The following is a 17,475-nucleotide window of genomic DNA, read 5'->3' as shown; positions in this document are numbered from 1 at the left end:
CCCCGCAAACTTCCGGGGAATTCGCTAACATTTTACTAAATTACTCACGATAAACGTTCACAAAAAGCATAACAATTATTTTAAGAATTATAGATACAGACCTCCTCTATGCACTCGATATGTCCGATTTTAAAATAGCTTTTTGGTGAAAGCACATTTTGCAATATTCTAAGTACATAGCCCAGGCATCACGGGCTAGCTATTTAGACACCCGGCAAGTTTAGCACTCACCATAATCATATTTACTATTATAAAAGTTTGATTACCTTTTGTTGTCTTCGTCAGAATGCACACCCAGGACTGCTACTTCAATAACAAATGTTGGTTTGGTCCAAAATAATCCATCGTTATATCCGAATAGCGGCGTTTTGTTCGTGCGTTCCAGACACTATCCGAAATAGTAAAGAAGTGTCGCGCGCATGGCGCAATTCGTGACAATAAAATTCTAAATATTCCATTACCGTACTTCGAAGCATGTCAACCGCTGTTTAAAATCAATTTTTTCTCGTAGAAAAGCGATAATATTCCGACAGGGAATCTCTTTTTCGGCAAACAGAGGAAAGAATCCCAAAGGCGGGGGCGGTCGGGTCACGCGCATAAGCCCAGTGTCCCTTGATCTAGGGTGTTTTCTATCCATATGTAATAAGTATATGCATATTCTAGTTACTGGTTAGGAGTGGTAACCAGATTAAATCGGGTATGTTTTTTATCCAGCCGTGTCAATACTGCCCCCTAGCCCTAACAGGTTAAATCAGTTCTACCAAATCTCTATCAACTTTTGAGCCTACCAGACGAGCTAAATCACTTCTATGCTCGCTTCGAGGCAAGCAACACTGAGGCATGCATGAGAGCATCATGTGTGATCACGCTCTCCGTAGCCGACGTGAGTAAGACCTTTAAACAGGTCAACATACACAAGGCTGCGGGGCCAGACGGATTACCAGGACGTGTGCTCCGGGCATGTACTGACCAACTGGCAGGTGTCTTCAGTGACATTTTCAACATGTCCCTGATTGAGTCTGTAATACCAACATGCTTCAAGCAGACCACCATAGTCCCTGTGCCCAAGATCACAAAGGCAACCTGCCTAAATGACTACAGACCTGTAGCACTCACGTCCGTAGCCATGAAGTGCTTTGAAAGGCTGGTCATGGCTCACATCAACACCATTATCCCAGAAACCCTAGACCCACTCCAATTTGCATACCGCCCAAACAGATCCACAGATGATGCAATCTCTATTGCACTCCACACTGCCCTTTCCCACCTGGACAAAAGGAACACCTATGTGAGAATGCTATTCATTGACTACAGCTCAGCGTTCAACACCATAGTACCCTCAAAGCTCATCACTAAGCTAAGGAACCTGGGACTAAACACCTCCCTCTGCAACTGGATCCTGGACTTCCTGACGGCCGCCCCCAGGTGGTGAGGGTAGGGAGCAACACATCTGCCACACTGATTGTCACGGTTGTGTGGAGAGACGGACCAAGGCGCAGCGTGATTAACGTTCCACATCTTTATTTTAGTGAAACTTTCAAACAAAACAAGAAACAAACAACGGACCGTGACATCAGTGGTGCTACATGTACTCACTCAAAACAATATCCCACAAACACAGGTGGAAAAACAGCTACCTAAATATGATCCCCAATTAGAGGCAACGATTACCAGCTGCCTCTAATTGGGAACCATACAAAACACCAACATAGAAAATATAAACTAGAACACCCCCTAGTCACGCCCTGACCTACTACACCATAGAGAACAAAGGGCTCTCTATGGTCAGAGCGTGACACTGATCCTCAACACTGGAGCTCCCCAGGGGTGCGTGCTCTGTCCCCTCCTGTACTCCCTGTTCACCCACGACTGCATGGCCAGGCACGACTCCAACACCATCATTAAGTTTGCAGACGACACAACAGTGGTAGGCCTGATCACCGACAACGACGAGACAGCCTATAGGGAGGAGGTCAGAGACCTGGCCGGGTGGTGCCAGAATAACAACCTATCCCTCAACATAACCAACACTAAGGAGATGATTGTGGACTACAGGAAAAGGAGCACCGAGCACGTCCCCATTCTCATCGACGGGGCTGTAGTGGAGCAGGTTGAGAGCTTCAAATTCCTTGGTATCCACATCAACAACAAACTAGAATGGTCCAAATACACCATGACAGTCGTGAAGAGGGCACGACAAAGCCTATTCCCCCTCAGGAAACTAAAAAGATTTGGCATGAGTCCTGAGATCCTCAAAAGGTTCTACAGCTGCAACATCGAGAGCATCCTGACCAGATGCATCACCGCCTGGTAAGGCAATTGCTCGGCCTCTGACCGCAAGGCACTTCAGAGGGTAGTGCGTACGGCCCAGTACATCACTGGGGCAAAGCTGCCTGCCATCCAGGACCTCTACACCAGGCGGTGTCAGAGGAAGGCCCTAAAAATTGTCAAAGACCCCAGCCACCCCAGTCATAGACTGTTCTCTCTACTACCGCATGGCAAGCGGTACTGGAGTGCCATGTCTAGGACAAAAAGGCTTCTCAATACTTTTTACCCCCAAGCCATAAGACTCCTGAACAGGTAATCAAATGGCTAAACGGACTATTTGCATTGTGTGCCCCCCAACCCTTCTTTTACGCTGCTGCTAATCTCTGTTTATCATACATGCACAGTCACTTTAACTATACATTCATGTACATATGTACATACTACCTCAATTGGCCCGACCAACCAGTGCTCCCGCACATTGGCTAACCGGGCTATCTGCAATGTGTCCCGCCACCCGCCAACCCCTCTTTATACGCTACTGCTACTCTCTGTTCATCATATATGCATAGTAACTTTAACCTGTTAGGGCTAGGGGGCAGTATTTGCACGGCTGGATAAAAAAAATGTACCCGATTTAATCTGGTTACTAATCCTACCCAGTAACTAGAATATGCATATACTTATTATATATGGATAGAAAACACTCTAAAGTTTCTAAAACTGTTTGAATGGTGTCTGTGAGTATAACAGAACTCATTTGGCAGGCAAAACCCTGAGATATTTTCTGACAGGAAGTGGATACCTGATGTGTTGTATTACCTTTAAACCTATCCCATTGAAAAACACAGGGGCTGAGGAATATTTTGGCACTTCCTATTGCTTCCACTAGATGTCACCAGCCTTTACAAAGTGTTTTGAGTCTTCTGGAGGGAGATCTGACCGAACAAGAGCCATGGAACGATGATGGCCTATTAGACACCTGGCGCGCGAGTTCATGTTGGGTACCCTCGTTCCAATACGTTATAAAAGAGTATGCATTCGTCCACCTTGAATATTATTCATGTTCTGGTTAAAAAAGGCCCTAATGATTTATGCTATACAACGTTTGACATGTTTGAACGAACGTAAATATATTTTTTCCCCTTGTTCATGACGAGAAGTCCGGCTGGCTTAGATCATGTGCTAACAAGACGGAGATTTTTGGACATAAATGATGAGCTTTTTTGAACAAAACTACATTCGTTATGGACCTGTGATACCTGGAAGTGACATCTGATGAAGAGAATCAAAGGTAATGGATTATTTACATAGTATTTTCGATTTTAGATCTCCCCAACATGCAAAGTGTGATTTCCCAGTAAGGTTATTTTTAAATCTGGCAAGTTGATTGCGTTCAAGAGATGTAAATCTATAATTCTTTAAATGACAATATAATATTTTACCAATGTTTTCTAATTTTAATTATTTAATTTGTGGTGTTGACTTGACTGCCGGTTATTGGAGGGAAACGATTTCCTCAACATCAATGCCATAGTAAAACGCTGTTTTTGGATATAAATATGAACTTGATAGAACTAAAAATGCATGCATTGTCTAACATAATGTCCTAGGAGTGTCATCTGATGGAGATTGTAAAAGGTTAGTGCATCATTTTAGCTGGTTTTATGGTTTTGGTGACCCTGTCTTTGAATTGACAAAACATTACACACAACTCTTGTAAATGTACTGTCCTAACATACTCTAAATTTATGCTTTCGCCGTAAAACCTTTTTGAAATCGTAAAACGTGGTTAGATTAAGGAGATGTTTATCTTTCAAAGGGTGTAAAATAGTTGTATGTTTGAAAAATGTGAATTTTGACATTTATTTGGATTCAAATTTGCCGCTCTTGAAATGCACCTGCTGTTGATGGAGTGCACCACGGGGGGGACGCTAGCGTCCCACCTAGCCCATAGAGGTTAACCATACCTACATGTACATACTACCTCAATAAGCCTGTCTAACCGGTGTCTGTATATAGCCTTGCTACTCTTATTTTCAAATGTCTTTTTACTGTTGTTTTATTTCTTTACTTACCTACACACACACACACACACACACACACACACACACACACACACACACACACACACACACACACACACACACACACACATACCTTTTTTTTCGCACTATTGGTTAGAGCCTGTAAGTAAGCATTTCACTGTAAGGTTGTATTAGGCGCAAGTGACAAATAAACTTTGACTTGATTTGATTTGATATCTGCGTGAGAGTGACTAACAAAATCAATGGGGGCCCCCTGGAGGTCATGGCCCCTGGGCACTTGCCCTGCGTGCCGGTCGGTATTTCGGCCATGATTACAACAAGTTTAGACACAGTTGAAGTCAGAAGTGTACATTCACTTAGATTGGAGTCATTAAAACTCGTTTTTCAACCACTCCACAAATTTCTTGTTAACAAACTATAGTTTTGGCAAGTCAGTTAGGACATCTACTTTGTGGATGACACAAGTCATTTTTCCAACAATTGTTTACAGACAGATTATTTCAATTATAATTCACTGTATCAGAATTCCAGTGGGTCAGAAGTTTACATACACTATGTTGACTGTGCCTTTAAACAGCTTGGAAAATTCCAGAAAATTATGTCATGGCTTTAGAAGCTTCTGACAGGCTAATTGATATAATTTGAGTCAATTGGAGGTGTACCTGTGGATGTACTTCAAGGCCTACCTTCAAACTCAGTGCCTCTTTGCTTGACATCATGGGAAAATAAAAATACATCTGCCAAGAACTCAGAAAAAAATGGTAAACCTCCACAAGTCTGGTTCATCCTTGGGAGCAATTTCCAAACACCTCAAGGTACACGTTCATCTGTTCAAACAATAGTACACAAGTATAAACAACATAGGACCACGCAGCCGTCATACCACACAGGAAGGAGACGCATTCTGTCTCCAAGAGATGAACGTACTTTGGCGCGAAAAGTGCAAATCAATCCCAGGACAAAAGCAAAGGACCTTGTGAAGATGCTGGAGGAAACAGGTACAAAAGTATATGTATCCACAGTAAAACGAGTCCGATATCGACATAACCTGAAAGGCCACTCAGCAAGGAAGAAGCCACTGCTCCAAAACCGCCATAAAAAAGCCAGACTACGGTTTGCAACTGCACATGGGGACAAAGATCGTACTTTTTGGAGAAATGTCCTCTGGTCTCATGAAACAAAAATATAACTGTTTGGCCATAATGACCATTTTTATGTTTGGAGGAAAAAGGGGGAGGCTTGCAAGCCGAAGAACACCATCCCAACCGTGAAGCACGTGGGTGGCAGCATCATGCTGTGGGGGTGCTTTGCTGCAGGAGGGACTGGTGCACTTCACAAAATAGATGGCAGCATGAGGAGGACAATTATGTGGATATATTGAAGCAATATCTCAAAACATCAGTCAGGAAGTTAAAGCTTGGTCGCAAATGGGTCTTCCAAATGGACAATGACCCCAAGCATACTTCCAAAGTTGTGGCAAAATGGCTTAAGGACAAGAAAGTCAAGGTATTGGAGTGGCCATCACAAAGCCCTGACCTCAATCCCATAGAAAATGTGTGGGCAGAACTGAAAAAGCGTGTGCGAGCAAGGAGGCCTACAAGCCTGACTCAGTTACACCAGCTCTGTCAGGAGGAATGGCTAAAATTCACCCAACTTATTGTGGGAAGCTTGTGGAAGGCTACCCGAAACGTTTGGCCCAAGTTAAACAATTTAAAGGCAATGCTACCAAATACTAATTGAGTGTATGTAAACTTCTGACCCATTGGGAATGTGATGAAAGAAATAAAAGCTGAAATAAATCATTCTCTCTACTATTATTCTGACATTTCACATTCTTAAAATAAAGTGGTGATCCTAACTGACCCTAAGACAGGCACTTTTTACTAGGATTAAATGTCAGGAATTGTGAAAAACTGAGTTTAAATGTATTTGGCTAAGGTGTATGTAAACTTCTGACTTCAACTGTAGCTGGCTAGACTAGCTAGACTAATTTACCACTCTAAAAAAAATCATACTTCTGGGTTCATTGAGTGACTGTCAGTGAATGAAATACAGTGCCTTCAGAAAGTATTCACACCACTTGATCTTTCCCCCATTGTGTTGTGTTACTGCCTGAATTTAAAATGGATTAAATTGAGAGAAAAAAATGTCACTGGCCTACACACAATACCCCATAATGTCAAAGTGGAATTATGTTTTAAAAAATGTTTACAAATTCATTCAAAATGAAAAGCTAAAATGTCTTGAGTCAATATTCAACCCCTTTGTAATGGCAAACCTAAATAAGTACATGTTTTGTCCTCAATATGAAGTGCTAAGTTTGGGACAAATACAATACAATACATTACTGAGTACCATTCTCCATATTTTCAAGCATAGTGGTTGCTGCATCATGTTATGGGTATGATTGTAATCGTTAAGCACTGTGGAGTTTTTCAGGATAAAAAAATTACAGAATGGAGCTAAGCACAGTCAAAATCCTATAAGAAAACCTGATTCATTCTGCTTTCTAACAAACACCGGGAGATGAATTCACCTTTCAGCAGGACAATAACCTAAAACACAAGGCCAAATCTACACTGGAGTTGCTTACGTAGAAGACGTAAGTGAAATTGAAAATCTATGGCAAGACCTGAAAATGGTTGTCTAGCAATGATCAACAACCAATTTGACAGAGCTTGAAGAATTTTGAAAAGAATAATGGACTTATGTTGCACAATCCAGGTGTGGAAGGCACTTAGAGACTTACCCAGAAAGACAGCTGTAATCGCTGCCAAATGTGCTTCTACAAAGTATTGACTCAGGGGTATGAATACTTATGTAAATGAGATATTTCATTTTCAATGAATTAGCTAAACATGTTTTCACTTTGATATTGCGGCTTAATGTGTAGATGGGTGAGAAAGAAAAAAAAAAAGATTTAATCCACTTTGAATTCAGGCTGTAACACAACAAAATGTGGCATAAGTCAAGGGGTGTGAATACTTTCTGAAGGCGCTGTTTAACAAGAGAAAGCCTGCTGATGCACAACCAAGTTTCTAAATTGTACCTTGTGTATTCTACTATTGTATCTCTCAACAGTAAGCTGAGACCCCAAAAGCGTGCCTAAAATATAAGTATGTTTTATTTATTTATTGTATTATTCAAAAACATTAACGAGGTCCGGACATCGGTGACTTCATATTTAGCTACGGACCTGGCCTTTGCACCCCGCCAAAGAAAGAAATCAAAGGAAAAACACAATAATTTACCGGTAGCAAGCTACAGATGTAGGATCTTAATTTTAGCCAGTTTGCTACAGCAAAATAATTACTCTACAGCAACGGGAAATGTGAATTATTATTTGACATATAATTAATGGACATTTTTGTAGAGGTTGACACATATTTCGTAAGGTAAAGGTCTGAAATTAAAAAGTGGAAATTACAAACTTCAGAAACCATTTTAAACCTCAAATACACTACAGGAAAGTTATCTTGCAACAGGGTGATCAAAATAAATCCTACATCTGAAAAAGAAACGGTCATTTAATAGCTGTTCAAAGCTCTATGCTTGCACTGCTGGTGGTGCCCTGCTGGTCCAGTCTGCTGTGTGATTGATAGGCCAAACTGCAGCCTGCCCCCCTTTCCCTGTCTCCATGCACTACTTCCCCCATCCCTGCATCCCTGGCCCCCCAGCTCCCCTGCCCCTGTCTCCCTGTCCCCCTGCCCTCCTGCCCCTGTCTCCCTGCCCTCCTGCTCCCCTGTCTCCCTGTCTCCCTGCCCTCCTGCTCCCCTGTCTCCCTGTCCCCCTGCCCTCCTGCTCCCCTGTCCCCCTGCACTACTGCTCCCCTGTCTCCCTGTCCCCCTGCCCTACTGCTCCCCTGTCTCCCTGTCCCCCTGTCCCCCTGCCCTCCTGCTCCCCTGTCCTCCTGTCCCCCTGCCCTACTGCTCCCCTGTCTCCCTGTCCCCTGCCCCTGTCCCCTGCCCTCCTGCTCCCATGCCCCTGTCTCCCTGTCCCCCTGCCCTCCTGCTCCTGTCTCCCTGTCCCCCTGCCCTCCTGCTCCTGTCTCCCTGTCCCCCTGCCCACCTGCTCCCCTGTCTCCCTGTCCCCCTGCCCTCCTGCCCCTGTCTCCCTGTCTCCCTGCCCTCCTGCTCCCCTGTCTCCCTGTCCCCTGCCCCCCTGCCCTTGTCTCCCTGTCTCCCTGCCCTCCTGCTCCCCTGCCCCTGTCTCCCTGTCCCCCTGCCCTACTGCTCCCCTGTCCCCCTGTCCCCTGCCCTCCTGCTCCTGTCTCCCTGTCCCCCTGCCCACCTGCTCCCCTGTCTCCCTGTCCCCCTGCCCTCCTGCCCCTGTCTCCCTGTCCCCTGCCCTCCTGCTCCCCTGCCCTTGTCTCCCTTGTCTCCCTGCCCTACTGCTCCTCTGTCTCCCTGTCCCCCTGCCCTACTGCTCCCCTTTCTCCCTGTCCCCTGTCTCCCTGCCCTACTGCTCCTCTGTCTCCCTGTCCCCCTGCCCTCCTGCTCCTGTCTCCCTGTCCCCCTGTCTCCCTGTCCCCCTGCCCTCCTGCTCCTCTGTCTCCCTGTCTCCCTGTCCCCTTGTCTCCCTGTCCGCCTGCCCTCCTGCTCCTCTGTCTCCCTGTCCCCCTGCCCTCCTGCTCCTGTCTCCCTGCCCCCCTGTCTCCCTGTCCCCCTGCCCTCAGGCTCCTCTGTCTCCCTGTCTCCCTGTCCCCCTGCCCTCCTGCTCCTCTGTCTCCCTGTCTCCCTGTCCCCCTGCCCTCCTGCTCCTGTCTCCCTGCCCCCCTGTCTCCCTGTCCCCCTGCCCTCCTGCTCCTGTCTCCCTGTCCCCCTGCCCTCCTGCTCCTGTCTCCCTGCCCCCCTGTCTCCCTGCCCTCCTGCTCCTGTCTCCCTGTCTCCCTGTCCCACTGCCCTACTGCTCCTCTGTCTCCCTGTCCCCCTGCTCCTGTCTCCCTGTCCCCCTGCCCTACTGCTCCTCTGTCTCCCTGTCCCCCTGCTCCTGTCTCCCTGTCCCCCTGCCCTACTGCTCCTCTGTCTCCCTGTCTCCCTGTCCCCCTGCTCCTGTCTCCCTGTCCCCCTGCCCTCCTGCTCCTGTCTCCCTGTCCCCCTGCCCTCCTGCTCCTGTCTCCCTGTCCCCCTGCCCTCCTGCTCCTGTCTCCCTGTCCCCCTGCCCACCTGCTCCCCTGTCTCCCTGTCCCCCTGCCCTCCTGCCCCTGTCTCCCTGTCTCCCTGCCCTCCTGCTCCCCTGTCTCCCTGTCCCCTGCCCTCCTGCTCCCCTGCCCTTGTCTCCCTTGTCTCCCTGTCTCCCTGCCCTACTGCTCCTCTGTCTCCCTGTCCCCCTGCCCTACTGCTCCCCTTTCTCCCTGTCCCCCTGTCCCCCTGCCCTCCTGCTCCCCTGTCCTCCTGTCCCCCTGCCCTACTGCTCCCCTGTCTCCCTGTCCCCTGCCCCTGTCCCCCTGCCCTCCTGCTCCCATGCCCCTGTCTCCCTGTCCCCCTGCCCTCCTGCTCCTGTCTCCCTGTCCCCCTGCCCTCCTGCTCCTGTCTCCCTGTCCCCCTGCCCACCTGCTCCCCTGTCTCCCTGTCCCCCTGCCCTCCTGCCCCTGTCTCCCTGTCTCCCTGCCCTCCTGCTCCCCTGTCTCCCTGTCCCCTGCCCTCCTGCTCCCCTGCCCTTGTCTCCCTGTCTCCCTGCCCTCCTGCTCCCCTGCCCCTGTCTCCCTGTCCCCCTGCCCTACTGCTCCCCTGTCCCCCTGTCCCCCTGCCCTCCTGCTCCTGTCTCCCTGTCCCCCTGCCCACCTGCTCCCCTGTCTCCCTGTCCCCCTGCCCTCCTGCCCCTGTCTCCCTGTCCCCTGCCCTCCTGCTCCCCTGCCCTTGTCTCCCTTGTCTCCCTGTCTCCCTGCCCTACTGCTCCTCTGTCTCCCTGTCCCCCTGCCCTACTGCTCCCCTTTCTCCCTGTCCCCTGTCTCCCTGCCCTACTGCTCCTCTGTCTCCCTGTCCCCCTGCCCTCCTGCTCCTGTCTCCCTGTCCCCCTGTCTCCCTGTCCCCCTGCCCTCCTGCTCCTCTGTCTCCCTGTCTCCCTGTCTCCCTGTCCCCTTGTCTCCCTGTCCGCCTGCCCTCCTGCTCCTCTGTCTCCCTGTCCCCCTGCCCTCCTGCTCCTGTCTCCCTGCCCCCCTGTCTCCCTGTCCCCCTGCCCTCAGGCTCCTCTGTCTCCCTGTCTCCCTGTCCCCTGCCCTCCTGCTCCTCTGTCTCCCTGTCTCCCTGTCCCCCTGCCCTCCTGCTCCTGTCTCCCTGCCCCCCTGTCTCCCTGTCCCCCTGCCCTCCTGCTCCTGTCTCCCTGTCCCCTGCCCTCCTGCTCCTGTCTCCCTGCCCCCCTGTCTCCCTGCCCTCCTGCTCCTGTCTCCCTGTCTCCCTGTCCCACTGCCCTACTGCTCCTCTGTCTCCCTGTCCCCCTGCTCCTGTCTCCCTGTCCCCCTGCCCTACTGCTCCTCTGTCTCCCTGTCCCCCTGCTCCTGTCTCCCTGTCCCCCTGCCCTACTGCTCCTCTGTCTCCCTGTCTCCCTGTCCCCCTGCTCCTGTCTCCCTGTCCCCCTGCCCTCCTGCTCCTGTCTCCCTGTCCCCCTGCCCTCCTGCTCCTGTCTCCCTGTCCCCCTGCCCTCCTGCTCCTGTCTCCCTGTCCCCCTGCCCTACCGCTCCTCTGCCCCAGAGACACATTGGACAGGGACCGGCTCCAATGATCAGGATGGCAGGGACACACAACGTCATGGAGGCAGAGAGGCTTGATACCATTCTGCCCTGGCACCAGCCAGCCAGTCAGTCAACCAGCCAGCCAGTCAGTCAGCCAGTCAGCCAGTGAGCTCCACACAGCATGACAGGGCAGGGCACCCAGGTGCATGTAAGGAATACTGCTTGCTTGGGCAACACTGCATCACGTCACGCCATGCTGTCTGCACAGCGCTCCACTGGCACTACAACACACGCTGGATACTGGGTTAGGGTGGCAAGGCCGGGGAATGTCTATGCATTATGCTGACTAGTAGTCATAGTGTGTGTTTTCACTTTCAATACTCTACACTCCCCAGTTCCCTCTTCATTAGTATCCTCTTCAGTCTTTCTAGTTGACTTAACGTGCCTATGAGGGTAGAGCCTATCACTTCAGTCCTAGAGGACACCCCAAAGAATAACACTAAACAACATTACTGTCATCAATGCATTTATTTCCTTCTTTATCATTCTCTACTTCCCTCCATCTCAGCAAGACCCCAACGTTCATGATCCATCACACCAGGAAATGAACATACCACGATATGGATGGACTCCTCAATCAGGTCCAACAGCAGCAAATTAATTGCTGTAATTCAAATAAAGACCCTTTCTATAGAAGGCCTGACCGACAATCAGTCAATGGAATAATTACCAGTAATCTCTTTGTCATGTTAAACAATGTCCACTGCTATTCATTTAGTGTGCCATTTATTCACACATAGAGAGGAGTCCTTTTTACTCCTTTGTAATTCTCCACTTATACACACTCTCACACAGGCACACACACACAGGCAGACACATACACACACACACACACACACACACGCGCACACTAGCACACATACAGGCAGACACAGACATACACAAAAGCACACACACACACACATATACACAGTCAGGCACACACACACCTTCCTCATTCACACACACACAATCACACACACACAAACACACACAGCGAGATGAACTTCTGGCGGAGTGAGCAGAAAACATCAATTAAACATTCTCATTTATTTTCCCCCAAGCCAATAGGAAAGCTGACATAAGTCATTACTTGTGAATAATTGTAGCTCTGCTAATATAATTTAGGCATCATTATTTAACCAGGCCTGTCTTTGGAGATTGTAAGGTACGCTGCTTCTCTGTCCAAAAGTCAATTCCCTGCGGTGGGAACTTTCCCAAACCAGTGCTCTCTGATTTTTAAATTAAACTCTGTGGTGAGGAGGGAGTGGCATACACACACACACACACACAGACAGATACACACACGCAGACAGATACACACACACACACAGACAGATACACACACGCAGACAGATACACACACACACACACACACACACACACACACACACACACACACACACACACACACACACACACACACACACACACACACACACACACACACACACACACACACACGACACACACACACACACACACAGAGAGAAAGACACACACAGAGAAAGACACACAGACACACATTCCCAATAGGGCTATTGCACAGTGCTGCATAAAGTCTTATTACATAGTCTAGATGACAAGCAAACCAATAACCTGGCTCTAACAAACACACACACACACACACAAACACACACACACAAACCACACACAGACACACACACACACACACACACTCTACACACGCACACACACACACACACACACACACACAGCGACGCATACAGAGCCAAGCCATCCATCACATGAGAATCAGCCAACTGAACAACAAGGAAATAATAGCTTACTCCCTTTGGCTACAATTGAATTTGACACCATTTGCCACTTCTTGTAACATGCCATGTAACAGATATGAAACACTCTTGTCTGGCTGTCATTTCACTGTCACACCTCAGTCGAGTGTTGGATCAGAAAGCCATCCCAGAAAGATCATTGGCCAAATCCAATGGCGACAAACAGGAAGATAATTCTGAGCCAATCGCCACTGTCTCCTTGGAAGTCTCACCAATCATAAAAGTCAACAAAACACCAAACCACTACTGAACAACCTTGGGCTTAGTCATGAACTCATAATATCTTACAGAGCAACGCAAAACCTTCCAGCCATGACAATCTCCTATTAATAAAAGTGCCTCTGGCCAAAGATCTAGTGTCAGATTAGCCTACTGGATAACACTTACATGAACTCTCTCCTATACCTGTGTAGTGATACTGTTGTATTGTATTCACATGTTGGTACATACATAGGACCTTATTAAGAGCATTTTCAAAGCATTGAAATTGAGTTGAACATGAGGAGTAGGAAAAGTAGCAGGAGAGTGAAAGAGAGAGAAAGAGAGTTGGTGGGGGATAAAGATCCATAGCCCATGTTTAGATTAGAAGTGGGCTATACGTTTGGGAATCTGGAGGACCTCATACATTGACAGAACAGCATTCAAGTGCATTCCAGCAGTTGCAGAGAACAATGACACAAACGCGGTAGCGTGCGCACACACACACACACACACACACACACACACACACACACACACACACACACACACACACACACACACACACACACACACACACACACACACACACACACACACACACACACACACACAATAGCACAAACAGAGGGGACAAAACAGCAGCACACAACAGCTGCCATCCCCCTCCTCACTGAAGAGAAGAGGGGGAGAGAGAAGCTTGAGAGTGGGAGAAAGGGGGGGGTCACTCCAGACAGTGTTGGCATTTGGCACGAACAGACGCTCATCAACCCCCAGGAGACCCGCGAGCAAGGGATGAAGGAGAGAGAGGGATGAAGTAAGGGGGGTCAAGAGGAGTAGAGGGGGGGAGAAGGTGTAGGCATTTCAGCCCAGTCTTTAGAGCAGTAGTGAGCAGGGGAGGGGAGTTGGAGAAGGGGGGGTTAGGAGTAGAGAGAGAGGAGGAGGAGAGGCGGGTGTGAGAATTTTAGCCCAGTCTATAGAGTGGAGGGGAGAGTGAAGGGGAGAGCAGTGGAGAATAAGAGAAGAGGAGGGGCCGAGTGAGTTCTCCTTGTGAGGCTGCATCTGTAGGTCAATACTGGCAGGCTGCTTACCACTGAACTACCTGAGGTGGAGAGGTCATTCACTGAATCTCACTTTTCTTTAGAGCACCAGCACCGCATGGCTCAAATCAGACCAACATTACTGTGTGTCTGTGTGGGGAAACAGGTTGAGGTACCAGAGGGGGAAGCAGCGCGGTGTAACGCAGCCCGACGAAGCAAGGCAACAGACAGCTGTTTGGTGGCCTGCCCTGCCTGCCTCGCCGAAAGGTGAGACGCCGTGTCCCTTCCTCTCTCTTGGAGAGCGGAGCCGCGATCACTAAGCAAAACGCACACGCTCACACAGAGAGAGAGAGGAGAGAGAGAGAGAGAGAGAGAGAGAGAGAGAGAGAGAGAGAGAGAGAGAGAGAGAGAGAGAGAGAGAGAGAGAGAGAGAGTCAAAAGGAAAGCACACAACCACATCCCAACCCTATTCCAAACCGTAGTTGTTGCACACACAGAGACACAAAGTAACCCTATTAGTCTAAACAAAATATGTCCAATGTCAATGCTCTATGGCATTAGGATCGTTTTCCCAGAGAAATTGTGAATTGATAGATAATTAAGGAATAATTGCGGCTCCGCCACAAAAACCGTAGGCACAATTCTGCTGATATGGCTAAACAAGGCTGGATTTAATATTTCCACAATATAACAACCCTTATAACCACCATAAAACTGCCAGGAAAACACCTTCCAGTGAGCGCGCTAAAACACACACCGTTAGTGTTCTTCATGCTCAACGCCCACGGAGTACTCGAAGCAGATGGACAGACAGACGTCTGTGCGTCAGGACTTCTATTTTCATGCCTCACGTCGATAACTAAACGGTACTTTGTCCATCCATTGTGTGGCTGCTGAGTTTGGATACTAACAATTTGGACAGCAGATACATTTTGAATATTATTCTTAACGTCATAGATGCATTGTCCATATATAAGTATCCAACCAGCATCAATTATATTCAGGGTGTCACTCACTCACACATTGGTTTGAAGAACGTTTTGGACCGGACAGCCATGCATCAGCTCGTGAAGAATGGTCTATTATATTGGTGCCCACATTCCAGTCTCAGGCAAGCCGTGGGGTGCGCTGCTTATATTTACAGCGTGGCTAAGATAATACCAATTGATCCATTCATTCAACAATACTTTGCTGCAGTGTAAGCCAATGGTCATTTGCTGGGGCACTGGGCTTCGTGGTGCAGGCAAAACATTTCAAGCTCAACCTTTTTACTTAAATTTCCCGAAGAGAGAGCGAGCCATGTTGCCAGATAATTTAAGTGCCGCGCACGCAAGTGCCCCTTTACAACCCACCGCTATGTGGGCTTTTGCAAAACCATAGGTTAGGCTACTACCAGAGTATATTATTAATAGGAAATTATATGGGTTGTATTCTATACATACACTACATTAGGTTCCTTTCAAAACAGCACGTTTCCCTACATTAAACTCTTCATGTCAAGTCCCCTATTTCCCTGCCATTACGAGCCATGTTCCGTATTCTTGTTGAGTAGGGCTATAGCGAGATGCACCTGCACCCCATCATTTACTGTGACATAGGATATATCTAGACATATTTATCATTTACACTATCTGATATTTAATTTGGGGGTTATGTTCGGTGCAGATGTATACCACCGTAGATGCATCGTTCAACTTGATTCTTCAGCTCCTTCCTACACAATGCCGGAGATGTCATATTTCTTGGTCGGGGTTTGCACCGTCGCCGACTTGAGTTCTCACCCCGCATGCTTGCAACTTTCTTCATGGCTGGGACACTGTCCTGGGCATTTGAAAAGCTATTTCCTCCATTACAAATACGCTGAAAAAAACCTCCCAACAACTTTCCCTTTCGCGTTCCCTGGGGAACCGTGCCCTAATGTCGCAACCAGCAACGAGTGTCTACCCTCCCCGCTGCACAATATCGACCAGCCTGTCATATACATTTAAATCAGCGAGCAACAGATCCAAATGCGAGGGGGCTGGAGGGCAAATATTGATGAAAAGCCGCCGCTGTATTTGTTAATATTTAGCGGGTCTATACTCTCCCCTTCCCTCCCATCAAACTCATCCGTGCTGTTTAAAAACCTGCGAATGCAACCTTCCAAGCCCGTTTACCGCATTCCAAGCAAGCCCCCGCACCACATTCACTCACTCATCATCGGGTTTAATGAATAGGACTAGCTCGGCTGCTAGCTAATGAATGACTAGGTTACTGCAGCCGACTTTCACTCTCGATATCTGCAGCAACATTTTTCATTCATTTGAAACGAATACAACTTACCCTTCCATTCTGTGTAAAATCCGTTTTGTCGTAACTCTTAGCTACTTTGAAGTATCCATAGAAGTTGTAAAGGAACGCTCCAATCAGTCCAGCAGCAGTAGTCCGCGTTCAGCTAGCCTCCACTCCGCAATGTGCTTCAAATCTACTCTCGTGCAGTGGTGCTGGAGCAGTAGCACAGTAGAGGGGGGCGCGGAGAGTGAGGGGCGCGGAGGGATGCGCGGGCACAGCGCAGCCTACCGGAGTACAAACAGAAAATAAATAAATCACTGCATGACATGACAGGATCGGAACCAACGCCAACGCAACCGACCATATTAGTCACAGTTTTCTGAACTCATCAGTAAGGACAGAACATTGATGTACTATTCATATTTCACTGGGAAAGGCATTTGGTCTATTTTAAAGCAGAGAAGCAAAATGAACATGTGAATGATATAAAAATACTATGCTATGTAAAGGGTAGCATATGCCACATTTAGCATAGCAATGTGTAAAGCTGTTACAGGCCTATTCCTTAAAGCCTATAGTATGGCATGTGTTTATAAATCATTTATAAACCATCTGTGTAGGAGTTATTAAGGCTTGACGAATGAGACTTTGGGGGAACAGAGATGGGTTAGATATGATAGGTGCGTGTGAGGAGTAGAAGTTTAGCAGTGGAGTTCCCTAGATCACCTAGATGCAGATGTATTGAATGTGTCACTGTCTGTCCATGTGTCACTGTCACCTCAAAATGTTCTCTCAACCTGTGTGCACCTATGTTGTAAACTTTCATTCATAGGCTAGGTTGTAGCAACCTCATGATGGGTATAGGGAACATTCGAGCATCATGCAGTAGCCTAAACCTATCAATGTTACATTGAACTGGGTGAATGGAATTTGAATGACAGTCATCCAATATGCTGTAATAGAAATAAGGCCGTGCTCATGAAAAAAAAAAGAATCCTCCCTCACCTTAAACGGCACCGACTGCCACTGAAGTTTAGATATAGCACCGACTGCCACTGAAGTTTAGATATAGCACCGACTGCCACTGAAGTTTAGATATAGCACCGACTGCCACTGAGGTTTAGATATAGCACCGACTGCCACTGAAG

General features: G+C 48.0%; 1 protein-coding gene across 1 annotated transcript in view; it reads right to left on the bottom strand.

The window, feature by feature from the left end:
- LOC106613153 (protocadherin Fat 3) overlaps positions 1-16,543 on the bottom strand; it is a 354,754-nt gene extending 338,211 nt beyond the window's left edge. The window contains exon 1 of the mRNA XM_045724739.1: positions 16,379-16,543. The gene's annotated coding sequence lies outside the window, so the exon portion shown is untranslated. The remainder of the gene's footprint in view (positions 1-16,378) is intronic.
- Between the last annotated feature and the right edge of the window lie 932 nt (positions 16,544-17,475).

This window comes from Salmo salar, chromosome ssa09 (genome assembly GCF_905237065.1).
Source record: "Salmo salar chromosome ssa09, Ssal_v3.1, whole genome shotgun sequence".
Classification (NCBI taxonomy): domain Eukaryota; kingdom Metazoa; phylum Chordata; class Actinopteri; order Salmoniformes; family Salmonidae; genus Salmo; species Salmo salar.
The sequence above is the reverse complement of the archived record's forward strand: the minus strand, read 5'-3'. Positions and strand labels throughout refer to the sequence as shown.